General features: G+C 38.0%; 1 long non-coding RNA gene across 2 annotated transcripts in view; it reads left to right on the forward strand.

The window, feature by feature from the left end:
- Positions 1-2,135, forward strand: part of LOC101412711 (uncharacterized) — a 36,856-nt gene extending 34,721 nt beyond the window's left edge. For both annotated transcript variants that reach the window (XR_188590.2, XR_001119246.2), the window contains one exon: positions 667-2,135. This is a non-coding gene — a long non-coding RNA (uncharacterized lncRNA). The remainder of the gene's footprint in view (positions 1-666) is intronic.
- Positions 2,136-22,626: the final 20,491 nt, after the last annotated feature.

Raw genomic sequence — 22,626 nt, forward strand, 5'->3', positions numbered from 1 at the left:
GTAAATCCCATTTCTGGAATACCCTCACAGTAACAATCAGGTCAGTGCTTAGCCAAACAACTAGCCACAGTAGCTGAGCCAAGTTGACACATGAAATTAACCACCATATACATCCTCCAAGAATGCATTAAAAGAGCATTTTGGATAAAAACTCAGGAGCCTGTGCATGTAATTCTCTTCTAATCATATGGAATTCTAAGATACTAAATATCTTTCTAACGTCCTTCTGTATAATAAAGGCTTTATAACTGATTCTGATTAAAGATAACTTTAGGAAATGATTCAGATCTATTATTTTGCAACCTTGTTATAACAATATAGAGCAAGGATATTATGTTGATAAGGGAATGTTGCATAGTGTTAAAAGAAGAGTTTGTAGTTTTGAAAAGGGAGCAAGATAAATTTAAAATCTTTAATATCAGAACAGGATTTAGAAAAGGTGAAGTGTATTTCAACACACAAAAATGTGAAAGCTCTAATATCATTAGAAATTAAATAGGAGGGAGCAGATTTTCTTTTTTTGTGTGCCAGCCAGAACAGAAATGCATAAATCTTTCACTTATAAATATACATTATCTCATTGTAGATGAACCAGATGGTGATGAAATGAAACTCGTGTTCACAATTTTGGGTATGAAGCTGCTCAAGTTTTCCCATCTTTTCCAGGTAGAATGAAAGTGTGGACTTCACCTTCTTCCATGAGGTGAGCTCTGAAACCAGGAAAAGACTACTAAACTAAAACAGTCACCTTCTAAGAACTCCAGTCAGCTCTACAAATGCCATTATTTTTAAATTGAAAAAGGAACAGAAACTACTGAACAAACTATCCACAGAAGCGCTTACATGACAAAACTGACTGAGCAAGAACTTGTGAGTGACTCTAGAATAAAGAGATTTGAGCAAGCATACCTAACAGCAGTGACACTTGGGAGGCGGGAGCTGGAGGAAGTGGGATACCATTCAGACAATAGAGTGTAAGAGAGAATTAGTGCCTCTTGAGTGCCTCAAGAGAATTTAGAAACAGTAATGAAAGTCATTAAAAGTTGGTCTGCTGTGGAGTGGACACAACCATTCCAAGGTCCACAGGATGGAGGAATAGAGTATGGATTAGAGTGGACTAACTGATATTCTATTCATGAACTATTGTAGTAATTGAAGAAAATGTGGCATTGGTGTGGAGAAAGTGGCCATGGTGGCTGCTGGGGATAGGGAATGGGAGGAAGAGATGAGATGTGGGGGTGTTTTCATGACTTGGAGTTGTCCTGGGTGGTGCTGCAGGGACAGTTACCAGATACTGTATGTCCTCCCATGGCCCACTGGGTGGACTGTGGGAGAATGTGGGCTATGGTGTGGACCACTGACCATGAGGTACAGCGGTGCTCTGAGATGTATTCATCAAATGCAATGAATGTCTCATGATGATGGAGGAGGTTGTTGTTATGGGGGGAGGAGTGGGGTGAGAGGAGTGGGGGGTATATGGGGACCTCATATTTTTTTAATGTAATATTAAAAAAAATAAATAAAGACCAAAAGTAAAAAGAAAAAAAAATTGAGTGAGACAAAAAAAAAAGTTGGTCTGCATACAGGTTACCAGAAAATAGAAGGAGGGTAAGGAATGGAAAGCTGAGGGTTAATCTGTGTAAAATTGTTAGAAAGGTTGTTTGCAAATCTTTGGGAATGAATAGAAATGGTTAAAGGATATACCATGGTGTTTGTAACTAGCAGTGCTATTGTATGGATAGGACAGTGGTTGGAAAAGGAAAGTCTAAGGTCATGTATATTACTAGAAGGAAAGCTAAAAACTGTAACATGGGACTGTATAAGACAGTAAAACCTCATATAAAACACAAACACGGGTGATATTGCATATATAAGAACTTTTTACAAAATATAAATACAAATATACTAGAGAGAAGGAAAAAGAATAGCGGCTGTGTATGCCAGATGAGGTATAGAGAGATTGAGAGTGATGAGTTTTGTTTATTTGGTTTTTTGTTTGTTTGTTTGTTTATTATTATTATTGGAATAATGAATGTGCTCTGGGAGTGACTGGGGTGATGAATGCACAAACAAGTGATTACCATTGATTGTACTCTTTGGATGGATTTATGCTTTATTAATATGTACCAATAAAATGGAAAAAAGAATGTTGGTCCGTTTTTTATTATCACTGTGCACCAGCAGTTCTTACATCATTAGTGGTAAGGTGTTCCTCCTACCTGGCAGATGGCTCCCACTGCCCTTCCACACATTAGAGCACTGCTGTCTGGTAAGGTGCTTTTCAAGAACAAAAAGAAACATTGAAGTTCATTCAGGAGTGTTATTGTTGGCATTGTTATTAGAATTGCTCTCTAGCATATTTTGTTTCTTTTTAAAAAAAAAGATATTTAGATTACATAAATGATACATAAAAAATATTGGGGATTCCCATAGGCCCCACTCCCTACCCCTCATTAACAACATCCTTTATTAGGGTGTTACATTTGTTACAACTGATGAACACATATTGGGGCATTACCACTAAGTGTAGATCATAGTTTATATTATACTTTAAGCTCTCTCCTGCACAATTTTGTAAGTTATGACAAGATGTATAATGGCCTGTACCTGTCATTGCAGTGTCATTCAGGGCAATTCCCAAGTCCTGAAAATTTCCCCATATTATATCTATTTTTCCCCTCTTCCTCCCCTCAGAACCTCTGGTGGCCACTGCTGCCACATCAATGATAAAAGTTCTTCCATTGCTAGAATAACAGTAAGTATATAGTAGAATAACAATAAGTATATAGTAGAATAACAGTAAGTCTACTCTAATCCATTGTTCATTCCCCAATCCTGAGGATTCTGGGATGGTGAAACCCACTCCACCTCTAATTGAGAGGGGGCTTAGGTCCCATGGGGCAGATGGTTGAGACTATCTCACAGTTATAAATGCTCTCTGTTCCTTGGGATGGTCATTATCCTTCATCATTTCCTTATTAGTTGTCCTGGGTGAGTCCAATTAACTGGAGAGTAGGGATTGCAACTCTGTTGAGATTCAGGGCCTGATTGGCACATGGAAAGCCCAGAGTTTAAGTCTCTTGCATATAAACCTATCAATTCTAGTACTAACTATAGGTTCAAATATAACGGGCAGAAGAGCCATCTGTAAGGATAAATTCCCAAGTAGGGCCCACTGACAAGGTGCCAAACTCCTCAGCTATCAGTCCTGCCTATAGTGTCTGGATGTGTCCAGAGCCTTCAAGAACCCCCCTATTTGAGGCAACATTTACTTTGGCAGTCAATGAAATCCTGCTGAGACATGCATAAGCATAACCTCTGGAATGATCTCCCAACTCACTTTGAAGTCTCTTAGCCATATAAACTCATTTGTCCTTGCCCTTTCTGCCTTTTAGTCAAGGTCTTTTTCCAGCTGCATTGCTGGTTGGTGCTTGTTAGTAAATCCTCAGTGCCAGGGAGGCCCATCCTGGGGAGTCATGTCCCACACTGGGTGTGGGGAGGGAGGTAATGCAGTTATATGCTGAGTTGGCTTAGAGAGAGTCCTCATCTGAGCAACAAGGAGGCTTAAGCAACTATAATACTAAGCTAAGTTTCTATTTCAAAAGAAAAGTCTCAAAAATAGAGTCATTAATATCAAGCATCCATCAATGGTCCACTCTCCTCCACTAGTCACTGCCCCTATACTCAGGGGATTCTTCCTGTCCCATTAGACAATGTGGCAGAATGCACCAGGATGTCAATTAGATGGATTATTGTGTGGATCTCCACACAATGACAATGCCCCATGAACACTTGAACTCTTTCATATGCCTTATAGGTATATCCCAGGGAACTTCCCCCCATGTATCCCCCATCACTGACACCCTGCACCAACAATCCTCCCCTGCCACAGTTGTAACCCTTCTGTTATCAAGAACTTATTAAAAAAATGAAGCCAACAGAAAAACTGAATAAAATTAATAAGAAAATGAGATAATGATGATAGTTTTAAAAATGACAAAATACAAAAAATTAAAAAGAATTTGAAATTATAAATTTTGGTATTATGTCTTTCATCACTGTAAGATCTGTTGTTCTTTTATATACAGTGACATTTTCTTCTATTTATTCCCCAGTGTCTTATTTTCTTCATTTTATCTTCAAAGAAGCTGTAGGTTACAGAAGACTCATGTACAGATTATAGGGGATTCCCATATACCCAACATCCTTCCCTTTTTCCCTTTCCCCTTTCCCCTATTAAAACATATGAATGGTACATTTGTTACCATTGATGTACATATATTGAAGCATTGCTACTAACCATGGTCAATGAGTTACATTATGGTTTACATTTTGGACCATACACTTTTATAAATTTTGATGAAATTAAACATGGCCTATATCCATCATTGCAAGATCATGTAGAACAATTCCAACACCCCAAAAATGCCCCATGTTCCATCTATTCTAGTTCTCCCTCCCCCTCCCCTTGGAACCCACAGCAACCACAAAGCTTCACTCCTTGAAGATTCATAGTTACTTGCAACAACATTGAAGGCTTGACATACTGGCCTGTTCTCCCTATTAGGCACTACCTATGCTCTTGAGAGACTCCTGCTCCTCTATTTGAGAACAAGGCAGGACTCCCCAGGATTGGAGTTCAACACCTTCCCACTCATTATGTGGGTCTCCACCCGCTGATACAACCCACTATGACAGGGTGAACACTCACACACTCCATGGGAGCCTGCCCCAGATTTACCCTGTCTCGAATACCCTCCATATCTAACACCCTAAACCAGCAACCCTCCCTTGCTGTATTTGCCAAAAAAATTGTCCCAGCATTGTAGTTTCAACCACATATCTGCAAATCCCCAGAGTTCATCTGCTTCTTCCCCTTACCCCCCCCCAGTTCCATGGACAGTGCAACCCCCCACCCTACCCCCCTCACAGGCCAACACCACCCCATCCAATAGTATCACTGCACCACTGTCATGCCCATCCACTGCACAACTACACCCTTCCACCTTATCGAAGATATTGCCCAAATGGCCATTGTTCACAACCCTCTCAATTTCTGTCTCCCGTAACCCTATCTTCCAGACTCTAGTTCTGTGAGTCTGCTCAATTTGCTTAATTCTTATCAGTGAGGTCATATAATATTTGTCCTCCAGTGCCTGGCTTGCTTCACTCAACATAAAGTCTTCAAGGTTCATCCATGTTATCCATGTGTTAGTACTGTATTCCTTCTTACAGCTGAGTAATATTCTACTGTATGTATATACCACAGTTTGCTTGTCCATTCATCTGTTGATGGACATTGGGGTTATTTCCAACTTTTAGCATTAGTGAATAATGCTGCTATGAATATTGGTGTGTATATGTCTGTTCATGTCCCTGCTTTCAATTCTTCTTGGTATATAACTAGTAGTGGGATTGCTGGATTGTCAGTAAAATTGTGGGGTTTTTTTTGTAAATAGCTAAGAGTTTGATATAAAGAGTAACAATGATATAATTTTAGAATAAAGGAAAATGTAGGGACACTCTGTAGAGCAGTAGAGGTAACATAGATAAATGCATGTATTCATATAGCCTAGCAGGGATGTTTCACCACAAGGTATTTTAGTGCCTAGATTAACAGATTATTGTCTCTGATGCTATTCTTTTCTCCTGACCTCCAGGATTAATTTGAAGAAGTGACTGATTTCAAGTCTGGAGCAGGGGAAAGTAAGCCTAAAACAATTGATGCCAGGAAACAAAGCTTTTTCAAAGATAATCTGGGTCAGGTCAAAAGGATATCAATGCCAACCCCAAAGGGGTTCCAAATAGGCAAAATTGCTGCAGGAGGATAATAATTATTGTTGATTAGGAAATATGGAATCTATGAAAAGCCACAAATCTACAAGGTTACACACAAAAAAGAAAAGAACAATCTAAATTGTTCTAGAGAAAGAGAATAAAATGTATTTTTGTTACATTGTGCTAATCATGTAGGTACTTATTACCCATTTATTGTTTAAATGAAGAATACAAAAATTGATTAAGGTGAAATAAATGACTGTAAAAGTCACTTCTGACTGAAAAGGATGTGTCATTAAAATGACTCCATAGCCTGGCAATACATTGGGCTTCATTTTTTAAGAAGTTTTGGATCACAGAAAGGTTCAACAGTGGCAGGGGAGGAATACTGGTGTGGGATGTTATTGACAGGGGACACATGGTTGGCAGGGAGTCCTACAGGGCATATATCCAGGGTATATAAAGATGTTTGGATATTTTCATAGTGGTTACAACTAAAAACAACAACTGAGGGAGTGCTGGGTTCCTAGCCAGGGGAGCTCTATCACTGTCCCTAAAGGAACAGCAACAATCCCCCAAGTGTGATGGCAAAGATGAAAAAAGAGGGAAGGTCCAAAAATGAGCCCTTGGTACTAATGACTATGCTTGTAAGCCTGAGCACCTGAAATAAGAACAAGACCTAGAGCTGCAGGGTGCCTAAGAGTTACCTCATGAGAGCCTCTGTGTTGCTCAAATGTGACCAGTCGCAAAACCAAACTCAGCATGTAAATATGTTGCCTTCCCCCCAGCATTGGACATGACTCCTGGGGACGAGCCTCCCTGGTGCCGAAGGATTACTACCAAGTACCAGCTGATGATGTAACTAGAAAAATGTCCTTGAATAAAAGGGTCAACTCGGACCAGCAGAATATCTCAGTCTACATATAATACCAGGAGTTAAAAATGCTTTTTGACCTGAATAAAAGGGGGAAATGGAAAGGACAAATTAGTTTATATGGCTATGAGTTTCCATAAAGAGCCAGGAGGTTATCAGAGGGGTTGCCCTTATGCACATCTGAGCAGAGTCCCAGAGACAAATAAAAGTAGATGCAACCCCAGGTATTGGTTCTTCTGATGGCTGCAGAGACCCACAGGTTCTATGGTCATGGCAGATGGAGTTGAGTGCCATGTCAGTTGGCCCTACTTTGGAGTTTGTGTTTCTGTGTGATGGAGCTGGACTCAAATGTGATCTGTGTCCACAAGCCTCTCCTGTTACTTTTACTGGAACTGTAGTTGGTGCTGGGGTTTAATGTATACCCAGGGGACCTGAATCTCTGGACTGACCATGTGATAGCCAGGCCCTGGGCCTCAACAGGCTTGCAGCTCCTACACTCTGGTTTATTGGACTTACCCCACTCATCTAACATGGAGGTGAAGAAGATCAACCACCACACCAGGGAGCCAAGAGTGCCTACAACTGAAAGCAGGAGAATTGCATCTAGCATCCATGTGGAATCTTAGCCCCCTCTTGATATAGATGTGGAGTGGACATGGCCATTCTAGGGTCCACAGGATGGAGGAATAGAGAATGGATGGATTAGAGTGGACTTACTGATATTCTATTCATGAACTATTGTTATTAGTAATCAAAGAAAATGTGGCATTGGTGTGGAGAAAGTGGCCATGGTGGCTGCTGGGGGTAGGGAGTAGGAGGAAGAGATGTGATGTGAGGGCATTTTCAGGGGTTGGAATTGTCCTGGGTGGTGCTGCAGGGACAGTTACCAGACATTGTATGTCCTCCCATGGTCCACTGGGTGGACTGTGGGAGAGTGTGGGCTATGGTGTGGCCCATTGACCATGAGGTGCAGCAGTGCTCAGAGATGTATTCACCAAATGCAATGAATGTCTCATGATGATGGAGGAGGTTGTTGTTATGGGGGGAGGAGTGGGGTGAGCGGGATGGGGGATATATGTAACATTAAAAAATAAAGAGAAAAAAAAATGGCTCCATAAGTTGTGACCACCATCAAGACAAAGTTACTAAATTAAAATTTACTCAAATACCACCTCAAATATCTATATGGACTATATGGTCTTAAGATTATTTAAAAAATGGAAGAGTTTCCTAAGTTTGAAGTTTTTAAAGGTATTTGTGTCGTTCAAAGTTAAAATTATATAAATTTTAAAGGAAACATTATTTACATATATTAAGAATCAAATTGCAATATGTAATCAAATAATCACATTGGCCAAGTGCTTCAAAATTCTGTGAAATGACTGAAAAATGAGGTAATGTGTTTCTCTAGAATGCTGGGAAGTGAGCAAAAAGGTCACTTCGTTTTTGAGTTATGGAATCACTGATATAACAATTTAAATAAGTTCATCTCATCAGGGTAATGAATAAGAATTTCATCAACATCTTGGCCCAAATCTCTGATAGTCAATTACTTCACTTAACTGTGATGGTAATTCTTTTCCTTTTGTCAAGTATCTTCTAATTCTTGAAAGGTTTGAATTTAACATATAAAACTTAAAGGACTGAAAACCAGTATTTGTATTAAGAAGTAATTTGTTAATATTTAATAATTTTTGTAAGTGTAAATTGTACAACAGTTTGTCTCTTAGGATAAATGTAATGTGAAATAAGTAATCAAATAATTGATTTAGAGTCAGGATTTTAAATTGAAATTCTACTTAGTTTATGTTCAACGATGGCTCTTTCAAAAGGACTTAAGGTCTGCCCTATTTATAAATTTAATTTATTAGAGTTATAATTACTGCTCATCAGGAAGGCTTTATTCAAACTATTTAAAATTTTAATTGTTGTAATGCCAGCCACATCTATCCTCCTCTCTCAGCAACACCAGCTCTACTTCTGGCTGGCATGAGAGTTCAAAACCTCATGTTGTGAAAAATGCCAGTTAGAGAAGCCATTAAAGTCTCAGCAACAGGAAAGAATCTAATATTTTACTGGACAAACACTGTAAATGCCTTTACAGGTATATTATCACCACCCTTCCCTCCAGCCCTGCCTTAGGTTGAGGTGTAAAAAGGGAGAAATATTAAATACAAATTAGTTTTTATGGCTAAGAGAATTCAAAGTGAGTCAGGAGGTCATGCCAGAGGTTACACTTCTGCATGTCTCAAAGAGGATCTCCTTGACTGCCACAATAAACAGTGCCTCAAGCAGGGGTGCTCCTAAGGGTTCTAGAGACACCTAGGCACTATAGGAAGGGCAGACAATCTCAGTAATTCGGCACCCTGTCATTGGACCTTACTGTGAAACATATATTCCCCAATGTAATAGAGTTGGATTCATTTATAATTTCTCTTTATATGACTCTTCTGCCCCTTTTATTTGAACCTATAATTATCAGTATACTCAAATATGTAAATATATACCAAAGACTTTAATCTTTGGTCTGTTTATATGCTGGTTGTAGCAGTTTGATATTATTGATTAATTCCAAAAAGAAATATTGGATTCTGTTTGTAAACTGATCTTTTCCTCTGGGCATATTAGATTATAATGGATTCAGTAAACTTAATCAAGTAAACCTCTTGTGTCAGTAGGGCATTGAGTACTTGCCCCTTGGTGGGTGGGGACTCACAGATAAAAGGCCTGGCAAAGGACAGAGTTGAGGCTTCTTAATGCTGAAGTTTTGATATTGGAGTTTGATGCTGGTCTTAAACTGGAGCCCCGGGGAGAGAGACAGAGCCATTCACCTGATAGTCTACAGCTGACCTTGTAGAGAGAGGCAAAGCCTAGAAAGCCTCATAGTCTATAGCTGACCTTGTGGAGAAAACAGAGGAACTGAGACCAGAGGAACCCAGGAACCCTGAACCCTCACAGGCATCGGCAGCCATCTTGCTCCAGTACTTGAAAATAGACTTTGGCGATGGAAGTGACTTATGCTTTATGTATCTGTAAGTTCCTACCCCAAATAAATACCCTTTATAAAAACCAACCAATTTTCAGTATTTTGCATCAGCACCCCTTCGGCTGACTAATACACTGGTTAAGCCCTGAATTTCAGCAGTGTTTCAATACCTACTCTCTAGTCCATCAAACTAGCCCAGGACAACCAAAAAATGATGATGGACAACATCCATTCCGAAAAACAGAGAGTATCTACAACTGCAAGCAAGACAGTTCCATCCATCTGCCCAATGGAATCTAAGCCCCCTTTCAATTGGAAACAGGATGGGCATCACCATCCTAAAATCCTCAAGATTGAAGAATGAACAAACATAAAGTGAGAATGCAACTATGGACTAAAGTAGACTTCTTATTCTAGCAATAGAAGAACTTGTGTCATTGATGTAAAGGCAATGATTACCATAGTTTCTGAGGGGAGGGAGAGGGAAGAATAAGTGTAACATGGGGCATTTGAGGGCATTGGAGTTGTTCTGAATGACACTGCAATGACAGATACTGGCCATTATACATTTTGTCAAAACCTATAAAAATGTGTGGGGCAAAGTGTGAACTATAATGTAAACTATTGACCATGGTTAGTAGCAATGCTTCAATATGTGCTTATCAATTGTAACAAATGTACCACATTAATGAAAGATGTTGTTAATGGGGGAAAGTGTGGGAGGGGGAGGGGATGGGCTATATGGGGATCCACCTATATTTTCAATATATCATTTTTGTAATCTAAAGCTTCTTTAAAAATAAGGAGTGAGGGGAAAAAAAGAAGGCTGAAAAGTTGATCCATTAAGGACCTATGTTGTGGTAGTCAGGCAGCCTCTGGAGGTAAACACTCTTTTCCTTCTTCTGGAAATAGAGTGACTAGTAAACAACAATGTCTAACTTTACATGAGGAGTCTGTGGTATTTTTTCAACAACAATGCCCATAGGAATGGAAGTCTTAATATCCACTTTCCAACTGCAAAGGAATTAAGGCCACTAATTGCTTGTGTCATAAGCTTTAAGAAAACTATACCAATAGGCTATTCAGACACTGAATAAGGAGAAGTGATTCTATTTCTGATCATGTGATTATTCACTGAGTGCCCCAATCTGTTGATAAGAACATTACAAAAGTTTCATTAGGTTGCATGTTGCTGCCCTCAATGATATGAGGTGACCTTTTCATTTAATCTCCATGATCCACCCAACATTTTCATCAGTGGAGGGAATACTTCCTAACTCACTGGGTTGTCCTCAAAATATGAAAATGAGATAATAAATACTAACATTTACAACAGAGGTGAGCATAAAGAAGGAAGTGGTTCCATAGCCATTAGTTCTCTTTATCAGTAAATATTTAAAATAAGACTATGGAGAAAAAAACTTTTGCTGGATACCTACTGCTAAAGCATCAGAGTAGGGTTCAGGTGCTTTACATATGAGCTGTCATTTAAGCATCCTGACAGCTGTGAGAGGAGGAATTATTATCCCTCATTTTGAAAATGAAGGGCCTGAGGCTCAGAGAAGTAAATAAAATTGCCCAAGATCATGTAGCTCCTACATGGCAGTGAGATTGGATCCTAGTTCCATCAGGTTCCCAAAATGGCTCTTCTATGCCTTCCTGCCTGTAGCCCAAGTTGGAGAGAAGAAACAGGTCAAATGTGAGATATGACTGGCAGGAACAGAAAACACCACACCTTTAGAACCAAGCTGGTGTTTTGTTGGGGAAAGGGGCTGAGATTTGAATAGAGGGTGTTGGTAAATCCAAGTAACAGGGCCAAGGGAGGGGACAGATGTTTTGCATTTCTCTGGGTACTTGGTTCATCATAGTTATGATGAACAATAATAAGATTATATTACCTTTTTAGTACATTTTAAAGACATTTTAAGACTTTTTTTTTTTAGAGCTGGGGGCTCTTATTTTTAAATCCCCATTCTGTATCATATCAAACATGTTAACTTTAATCCTACAATAAATTTAAGACTTTAAGAACTTTTGAAAAGTGATTTTGTTTTTGAGATTACTTCTCCAAAATCATCAGGTATACTCAGGATTCTTGTGACATGAGAAAATCTTACCTACAAGTTAATTTAAAAGTAATTCCATTTTAATAAATATTAAATTTAATAATGAACAGTTTTGGTGAAATGCTATAGTTTGGATGCATTTCATAAGCCTTCAATAATTTAAATTTTCTGGTATTTTAATTTTTTAGAGCCAATATTATATATATTTTTAGGTCTTAGATCCTTGAAAATCACATAATCACATAGCTCAGGACCTATGCTATGCAAGTTGGCAGCCATTAGTCACACGTAGACATTGAAGACATGACATATAGCTAGTATAAATTAAACTGTGCTGCTGAATGTAAAGTACACAGTGGTTTTCAATGACAGTACAAAATAATGCAAAATTTCAAATAAATTGTATATTAAGATAATATTTTGAATGTATTGAAATAAAACATTAAAATTTATTTTCCCTTTTTCTTTTTGCTTTTTAAAAAGTGTGGCTACTAGAAAATTCATCATTACACATGTCTGGCTCACATTCTCAAGATTTAGGTCAATACCATCTGGTGGTTAAAATGGTCCTGACCCCATCACAAGTTTGCTGGACTATTTGCCCCTACCTACACCCTGAGGGGCCTCATACGTTTTGACATATTGTAGATTTCCCTCACAACAATACTAAAATCCCCAAGTAATATATGTATTAGCAAAAATAGCAAAAAAAAATATGTTTTTGCTATTGTATTTATAAGGACATTTTAATTTATAGCTAGAACAATTTTCATAGGATCTGTGTTTTAGGGAAAAAAGCAAATGGTTTCTTACATGTAATTGGATTTAGTATTTATCCACACTGCACAGTTCCAGAGTGGATTTACTTATCCAGAATGAGATCAAACATAATGGATTTTTTAAAAATTGTTGCTTAATTTTCAACATTTAGTGAGCGTTTGCTCTCTGCTGTTAATGCTTAGAGCAAATCCACTAAATCCTCACATTCTAAGTTAGGTACTATTACTAGGCCCATTTTGCAGTGAGGAAAACTGAGTCACTAAAAGGTTAAGTAATTAATCGATGGTTAAATAGCTAAGAGTTAATGGAACTGGGATTTGTACCCAGTCAGTCTGGCTCCAGAGTTTCTGTTTCTATCATTAAACCCTCTTATCAACAATAGTTTTCTACTTTGTAAACTGTAAAAGTGGGTACTTTAAAGTAATATTTCATAATTATTTATTATAGACATAGTTCCTGTAACATTTTGGAGAAATAGTATACTGCACTTTACTCAGTATCACTGTAAATGAAAAGCTCTCCTTTGGCATTATCCTCTGGATGCATGTCCATGTCACCTGGACAAGAAAAGTCATTCCATTGTCATCATAAGGTCTAATGGCTCACCAGAATTTGCATGTACATACCTTCTATTCAAAGCCAGGTGACACTATTTAGCTCCCCACGCACATATTTAAAAAAAAAAAAGCACCTTGCAGAGAAATTCAATGCCAATTTCACATGCATTAAGACATCAGAATTCCCTTCAAGGTTTATAATGGGAATGCTGGCAGACTGATCCATGCATTAGGATTGGGTGGTTGTTATACTCTATGAATCTATTCTCATGGCACATTTGTGCAATAAAATTACTATCTTGGTCAGGAATCAGAAGCTTGATATTTTTTACTTACTTCTCAGCTATTGCTTATCATTTTTGAAGACAAGCTTTTTGCTATCTTGAAAAGAAGGAATCTATTTCCTATTTCTTCAGATTATATAGATATACTATTTATATTAAAATAATAGGCAACTATACTTAAAGTTGGAAAACATGACCACAGAATTTTTTCCCTCTATTTACTCTTAAAAGACACACTTTTATCCTTGCTAAACTTTTGCTGTGCTAAAAGAAACTTCTTCACGTTTTAAAATACTGAGACATTGATTTTATGTGGTCTGAATATATTTGATCATAGGTATTATAGTGATTATAACAATATCAAAGTGTTCACTTCACATGCATACAATACTGCTATTTATATCTTAGTACTTGTGGATATTGTAACAATATTTTTTTTCAAATTACAAATATTCACTCTTTTATCTAGCTTTATAAAAAATATATATTTTATGGCAGAAGTTGTGAACTTACAAAACAATCATGCACATGTGCAGAATTCCCATACAATAACCCTTCACCAACACACCACACTGTTGTGGAACATTTGTTACAAATTGTGAGGTAATGAGAAGCGGTTGTGGCTCAACCAATAGAGCGTCCGCCTACCATATAGGAGGTCCAGGGTTCAGTACCCAGGGCCTCCTGACCTGTATGGTCAGCTGGTCCACACACAATGCTGCCATGCACAAGGAGTGCTGTGCCACACAGGGGTATCTCCCATGTAGGGGTGCCCCATGTGCAAGGAGTGCACCCTGCAAGGAGAGCCGCCCCGTGCAACAAAAGCGTAGCCCTCCCAGGAGTGGTGTCGCACACATGGAGAGCAGATGCAGCAAGATGATGCAACAAAAAAAGCAACACTGTTTCCCAGTGCTGCATGACAAGAATGCAAGTGGACACAGAAGAACACACACAGTGAATGGACACTGAGAGCAGACAATGGGGACGAAGGGGAGAGAAATAAAAAAAAAATTTAGAAAAAGAACAAATTGTGAGATATCCTCATCAGATTATTATCACTATGGTCCATATCATACGTTTGGCATATTTTTTCCATGCCCCCTATTATTAACACAGTAAATCTTTGGCATTGATGTAAGAATATTACAGTATTACTGTTAACTATAGTCCATAGGTTATATTAATTGTATTTTTCCCATGCTTTTCCACATTCCCACCACCCTGCATAAGTAACTCATGTCTGTTCTAACTCACAGAAGGACATTCTTGCATTAGTACTCTTAACCATAATTCTCATCCACCTCTGGGTTCCCTGTGTTATTCAGTCTCTAGATTATGCTCTAGCTTTCTTTCAATCATATTTCCATCCCTAGATTACCCTTTTCAGCCACAATCCCATTTATAAACCAGCTACTACTCACTATAATGTGCTATCATCAACTCTATCCATTTCCACAATTTTACAGTAAAGTTCATTAAAATATCTACATACATAAAGCATCAGCACTCCTTTTCAACCCTCCTCTTATCTCCTAATAACCTATACTCTAGGTTTTAATTCTGTGCATTTATTCTTCATATTATTGTGAGGCCATGCAATATTTGTCTTTTTGTGTCTGGTTTATTTCATTTAGCATAATGTCTTCAAGATTTATCCATATTATCATATGTGTCCCAGTTGCATTTCTTCTTGCTACAGCATAGTATTCCATCATGTGTATATAATACATTTTGTTTATCCATTCATTGGTTGATAGGACACTTGGGTTATTTCCATCTTTTGGCAATTGTGAATAACACCGCTATGAACATCAGTGTGCAGATGTCTGTTCTTGTCAGTTTTCAGTTCCTCTGGATATATCCCTAGTAGAGGAATTGCTGGATCACATGGAAGTTCTATATTTAGATTCCTGAGGAACTGCCAAGCTGTCTTCCACAAAGGTTACCCCATTTTACAATCCTACCAACAGTAAAGGAGTATTTCTATTTCTCCACATCCTCTCCAGCACTTATTGTTTTTTTCTTTTTTAATAATGGCCATTCCATGCAGCTTGAGATATTATCTCATTGTTTTGATTTGCATTTCCCTAATATTTAATGATATTGAACTTTTTTTTTCATGTATTTTTTTGGCCATTTTTATTTCCTGTTTGAAGAAACATCTGTTTAAGTCTTTTGCCCATTTTTAAATTGGATTGCTTGCTATTTTATTGTTGAGTTGTATAATCTCTTTATGTAGAATGGAAATCAAGCCCTTATCAGAAATGTGGTTTCTAAATATTTTCTCCCCATGAGTGGGCTGTCTTCTTGATGAAATCCTTTGAATCACAAAAGTGCTTAAGTTTGAGGAGGTCCTGTTTATCCATGTTTTCTTTTATTGCTTATGATTTGGGTATAAGGTTTAAGAATGCACCACCTAACACCAAGTCTTGAAGAAGTTTTCCTCCATTTTCTTCTAGGAGCTTTATGGCTCTAGCTTTTATATTTAGGTCTTCATTTTATTTATTTATTTTTTATTTATCCACCCCCCCCCCCACACACACACACACACACACTCACGGCTTGCTTACTGTCTGCTCTCTGTGTCCATTCGCTGACCGTTCTGCATTTTGGTTTGTCTCCCTTTGTGTTGTGTCACCTTGCTGACTCAGCTCTTCACAGTGTTTGCCCGCCAGTGGCATTCCGTGACGCTTGTGGGCCAGGCAGCACTCTGCAGTGCTTGCAGGCTGGCAGCTCTCCTCAGCGTGTGTGCAAGCCTGCCTTTACAAGGAGGCCCTGGGATGTGAACTCAGGACCTCCCATATGGTAGACAGGAATTCAACTGATTGAGCCACAGCCGCTTTCCTTCAATTCATTTTTGATTAATTTTTGTATAAGGTGTGAGATAGGGGTCCTCTTTCTGTTTTTTGGATATGGATATCCAGTTCTCCCAGCACCATTTGTTGAACACACTGTTCTTACCCAACTGGGTGGTATTGACAAGCTAATCAAAAATCTCTTGATATAGATGTGAGAATCTCTTTCTGAACCATGAATTCAGTTCCACTCATCTATGTATCTATCTTTATGCCAGTACCATGCTCTTTTTCACCACAGGAGCTAGGTAATATGATTTAAATCTGGAAGTGATAGTACTCCAACTTCAAATATCCTTTTTTATGATGTTTTTGGCAATTTGGGCCTTTTACCCTTCCAAATAAATTTGATAATTGTGTTTCCCATTTGTTAAAAAATACTGGTGAAATTTTTATTGGGATTGCATTGAATCTGTATATCAATTTGGATACAATTGACATCTTAATGATATTTAGTCTTCCGATCCATGAGCATGGAATGTTCTTCCAATTATTTAGGTCTTTTTGAAACTTCTTTTAGCAATGCACTCTAGTTTTCTGAATACAAGTACTTTACATCCTTGACTAAGTTTATTCCTAAATATTTGATTCTTTTAGTTGCTATTGTAAATGGAGTTCCCCCCTAACTTTCTCCTCAAATTGCACATTACTAGTTTATAGAAACACCACTGATTTTTAGGTATTGATCTTGTTTCCTGACACATTAGAGAAATTGTTTATTAGCTCTAGCAGTTTTGTTGTAGATTTTTTGGAACTTTCTAGATATAGGATCATATCATCTGTGAATTGTGGAAGTTTTACTTCTTCCTTTCTGATTTGGATGTCTTTTATTACTTTTTCTTGTCTGATTGCTCTAGCTAGAACCTCTAGTAATATGTTGAAAAACAGGGGTGACAGTGCATATCCTTGTCTTGTCCCTGATCTCAATGGGAAAGCTTTCAGTCTTTCACCATTGAGTACAATGTTAGCTGTGGGTTTTTCATATATGGCTTGTATCATGTTGAGAAAGTTTCCTTCAATTCCTATCTCTTGTAGTAGTATTTTTTATTAAGAAAGGATGCTGTATTTTGCCAAATGCATTTTCTGCATCAATTGATAGGATCATGTGATTTTTCTTCTTGATTTATTAATGTGGTATAATATGCTGATTGATTCTTTTGTGTTGAAGAGCCTTGCATGCGTGGTATAAAACCTACTTGATCAAGAGGACTAATTATTTTAATGTGCTGTTGGATTCAATTAGCAAGTATTTGGCTGAGGATTTTTGCATCTGTATTCATTAGGGAAATGGGTCTGTAATTTTATTTTTTCATAATATCTTTACCTGACTTTGGTATTAGGTGATATTGGCTTCATAGAATGAGTTTTGTAGCATTCCTTCTTGTTCAATTTTTTGGAAGAGCTTGAGTAAAATTGGTATTAAATCTTCTTTGAATGCTTGGTAGAAACCTGTGAAACCATCTGGTCCTGGGGATTTTCATTTTGGGGAGTCTTTGGTGACTGTTTCAATCTCTTTACTTGTGCTTGGTTTGTTGAGGTCTTCTATTTCTTGTAGGGTCAGTGTAGGTTGTTTGTACATTCCTAGTAATTTTTCCATATTGTCTACCTTGTCCAGATTTTTGTTATACAATTGTTCATAGTATCCTCTTATGATCTCTTTTATTTCTGAGGGGTCAGTAATAATGTCCCCATTTTCATTCTTTATTTTGTTTATGCATCTTCTCTCTTTTTCTCTTTGCCAGTCTAGCAAAGGTTTGTTGATTTTGTTAATCTTCTAGAATAAGTAACTTTTGATTTTGTTAATTCTATTTTTTGTTGTTGTTCTCAATTTCACTTATTTCTGCCCTGATTTTTGTTGTTTCATTGTTTCTACTTGCTTTGGGAATAGTTTGCTGTTCTTTTCCTAGTCCTTCAGCTGTGTAGTTAAGTTATTGATTCTAGCTCTTCTTTTCTAATCTAAGTATTGAGGGCTATAAATCAGAATTGTCTTCATTTCATACCATAGGTTCTGATACATTGTGTTCTCATTTTCTTTTGTCTTGAGTTATTTGTTGATTTCTCTTGCAATTTCTTCTTTGACCCACTGGTTATTTAAGATTGTGTTGTTTAATCTCCATTTATTTGTGTGAATTTTCCCATTTTCCACCTCTTATTGATTTCCAAATTTCTTCCATTATGATCAGAGAAAGTACTTAGTATAATTTCAATCTTACTGAATTTGTTGAGATCTTCTTTGTTACCCAACATATGGTCTATCCTGGAGAAAGATACATGAGCACTTGAAAAGAATGCATATCCTACTGCTTTGGGGTAGGCAACATTATGTATATGCCTAATAGGTTTAGTCCATTTATCATATTATTCAAGCTCTCTCATTCTGTCTTGATCCTCTGCCCAATGCTGAGAGTGGTGTATTGAAGTCTCCAATTATTACTGTAAAGATATCTATTTCTCCCTTCAGTTTTGCCAGTGTTTGCCTCATGTATCTTGGGGTATCCTGGTTAGATGCATATACATTTATGATTGTTATTTATTCCTCCTGAATTTCCTCTTTTATTATAATGTCCTTCCTTCCTCTAATAACAATTTTGTTTTTAAAGTCTATTTCATCTGATGTAAGTATAGCTATTCTAGCTTTAAAAAAATTTTTTTTTGGTTATTGCATGTGTGGAAGATCTTTTTCCAGGTTTTTCTTTCAATCTATTGGTCTCTTTGGGTCTAAAGTAAGTCTTTTGTAGACAGCATAGAGATGGCTCATATTATCTCATCCATTCTGCCAGTCTGTCTTTTGATTGGGGAGTTTAATCCATTAACATTCATGTTATTACAATAAAGGCAGTTCTTATTTCACCCATTTTGTCCTTTGGGTTTTATCTATCATACTTTGTTTTCACCACTCTTTTGACACTTTTAGTTACTTTTACTGATATAATCTTCATTTCTAGACTCTCTTCCAAACCTCTCTCTTGTCTTTTCTTTTCAGGCTATAGCACTCCCTTTAGTATTTCCTGCAAAGCCATTCTCTTGGTTACAAACTCTCTCAGTTTCTGTTTCTCTGTGAATATTCTAAACCTACCCTCATTTTTGAAAGATAATATTAGATTCTTGGCTGGCAGTTTTTCTCTTGCAGTATCTTAAATATATCATACCACTGCCTTCTTTCCTCCATTGTTTCTGGTGAGAAATATGTGCTTAATCTTATTAGGTATTCTTTGTATGTTATGCATTGTTTTTCTCTTGCTGCCCTCAGAATTCTTTGTCTTTGGCATTTAACATTCTGATTAGTATGTGTCTTGGAGTGGGTCTATTCAGATTTATTCAGAAGGGAGTATGTTGTGCCTCTTGGACATGAATATCTATGTTCTTAAATAGGTTTGGGAAGTTTTGTACCATTATTTCTTCAAATAGTCCTCTGTCCCTTTTCTCTTTTCTTCTCCTTCTGGGACACCCATGACTTGCATGTTTGCATGTCTCTTGCTGTTATTTAGTTCCCTGAGGCCCTGTTCAATCTTTTCCCTTCTTTTCTTCATCTGTTCTTTTGTATGCTTGTTTTTGAAGGCCATGTCTTCAAGCTCATCAATCCATTCTTCTGCCTCCTCAAATCTGGTGTTATATGCTTCCAATGTATTTTTAATTTCATTTATTGTTTCTTTAATTCCCATTAGGTCTGATATTTTTCTATGCATGCTTTCAAATTCTTCTTTGTGCTCACTCAGTGTCTTCTTAATATTCTTAATCTCTTTAGTCACCTCATTGAATTTATTAAGGAAATTTGTTTGAACATTTATGACTCCAACTCCTTTATGTCATCTGAAGGTTTATCTTGTTATTTAACTGGGCCATATCTTTCAGTTTCTTGGTGTGGATTGTAATTTTTTGTGGGTGTTTTGGCATCTGGCTTACTAGAGTATATATTCTCGGTATAGTTTCTCTCTTTAGTTTAGTGCTTTTTGCCATTCCCTCTTGCTGGTTGTGTAGTATGATATAGTTGGTGCTGTAAGCAGTGGAAGTTCAAGCTGCCCTCATTGCCCCAGGGACTGATGAAGCTTATCCCAAGATTCTCCTTTGCCAGAGGTAGGGACAGAGCCACAGCCATGTGTAATAATCCAAGTTGTGCAGGCCTAGATTGTAGTTGCACAGAGAGACTGATGAAGCTTCATGCCCTTTTCTCCCCTGCCTGGGCAGGGATTGTGCTGCACATGTGGGCAGCAATCTATGCTGTGTGAGTCCAAAATGACCACAGTTGCCCTGGTAGACTTCTGATTCTTTCCAGCTGAATGTACCTGCATTTACCAAGAGGGGCTGTTGCAGGGTTCACCAGCTTCTTCCCTGCCAGAGGTGGGGCTGAAGCCTAGGCTAGGGATGCAGGCTGATCTGGGTGAAAGAAGCTGGTTCCTACATTCACTGTGCTTTACAGTCAGTCTGTCTTCCCCTCATGCTGGGGGCAGAGTTAAAATGGCAGCTACTGACCTCTTACTGACTTGGACAGGATGAAACTTTAGCTGTTTCTTGGATTATACTTTAGCCCACTGACTTTACTAATCAATAGCTGAAGTTGGTGCCCAACCATCTCCTCCTCCCTGGTTTTGGGGAAGTGGAGCTTCCAATTCCAGCCACAGAATAATTCCTGAGGCAGCTTGTGCCACCAGTGGAGGATGTGCACCGGCCTCCAGGGCATAGAGTGCTCTATTCACAGATCTTCTCTGCAGATGGGCTCTCTCCTCTTTCCATTCTTTCAAGGATGGTGCAGGATGCTCTTCTGGTCTCCGGGAGCCTCCAAACAGGTGCTTTAGATCGCTCTGGGTGATTACTAACTGCCCTGTAGTGCAAGCTGACTCTAGGAGTTTCTTACTGTGCCACCATCTTGCTGGTTGCCTCCCTATGATTAAATTTTAATTTAGCAAATTATACTTAAGATGTAAATTGCAGATTAATCTGGTTGTGGCAGACACTCTCAACACCCTGCATCACATCTCCTGGGCTACCTCTAATTTTAGCCACAAGCTCAGATTTGTAAACAGTGTCCTACTTCAAGCAAGTGTCCCATTTCTGCTTTCTGCTTCAGTTCCTTCTCCCAAGACAGGAAAGCCACTGGAGCATTCTTGACCTGTGCACATGCTAAGCCTGGAGATCTGGGTGAGTTACCAGACACCTAGGCAACCCTCATTCAATGGGGGATGGAAGTCAGTTGATAATGCTCTAACATTCATCCTTCCTAAGGATGGTATGAATTTTGTACCCTCCTCAGAGATCCTGATGGAATTAAGTCCCTGTTGTTTATTGCATTATATTGTTTTTTCCTCCTTCCCTTCTTTGCCTCTCTTCTCCCACACTCCAGCCTCTTGGGACCACCTCCCAAATAAACTACCCACACCCAAGTCCTTGTTTCAGACTCTGCTTTTGAAGGAACTCAGACTACCAGACCCAACAGGCTTCATTTTCATTCTAGGATGAAGCCCAGACTCTTCTGCAAGCTAAGCAAAGCAGATGCTTCAGGATGTTTGGCTGAAACTCCTACTGGCTGTCCAATTTGCTGCCTCAACTCTAACAGTACTGAACAACATATCATTGTAGACTTTACCATGATCTCAAGTATCTTTGTGTCTTTACAGATGCTTTTCTTGCCCAGAATTCTCATTTCCTCCCTCATGTAACTGGTTAACTCTCATTTGTCCCTCCATCATCAGTTCATCAACACCCCTACCACTACCACCTAAATTAGATTTTTCTAGGCACACTTCATACTTCTGTTGTATTTCCCATTCTGTTTTACCATAATTATAGTTTCTCATACAAGAATTGGCAAAAATGGTGAAATACTGTGCTTTAATTCCTGAGCATTGTCAATGAGGAAGGATCCCACCGTGAGGGTAAAAAAATTAAGATGATCGTTGATACTCTGAAAAAGTTGGATTGTTTCTTGGCGCATTTTTTAAGTAAGTTCCAGAGTCCCAGGAAAATGAAAGCCACGATAAAGAGTGAGTCAAATAAAAATTGAATCACTGTATATTCTAAAAGAATCTGAAGGCACAATATAGTGAGGTATTGGATGGGAGATATCTATGTAAAGAGTAAGTACTTAGCAGAGGCATGCTGTGGATTCCCAAGGAGAAGCTATGGTGTTATTCTCTTGGCTGTACTAGCTTCATACATTAGGAATGGATGATCAGGTACATTTATCACAATGTGTTGGGAGTAGGGTTTTCAGGTATAGCAAAGAAAAATATAGGATACATAGTTAAATTTGAATTTCAGATAACTTTTTTTAGTATTAGTATGTCCCAAATATTGCATGGGGCATACTTACACTAAAAATAAAAAAGTATTCCTTTATCTGAAATTTACATTTAACATGGCATCCTGTATTTTAGCTGGCAATTGTACTGGGAGTTTAGAAACCATTGAAATATTCACATAAGAAAGTCGGAGTTGTGGAGAAGGACTAT

This window comes from Dasypus novemcinctus, chromosome 7, assembly GCF_030445035.2.
Source record: "Dasypus novemcinctus isolate mDasNov1 chromosome 7, mDasNov1.1.hap2, whole genome shotgun sequence".
In the NCBI taxonomy this organism is placed as follows: Eukaryota; Metazoa; Chordata; class Mammalia; order Cingulata; family Dasypodidae; genus Dasypus; species Dasypus novemcinctus.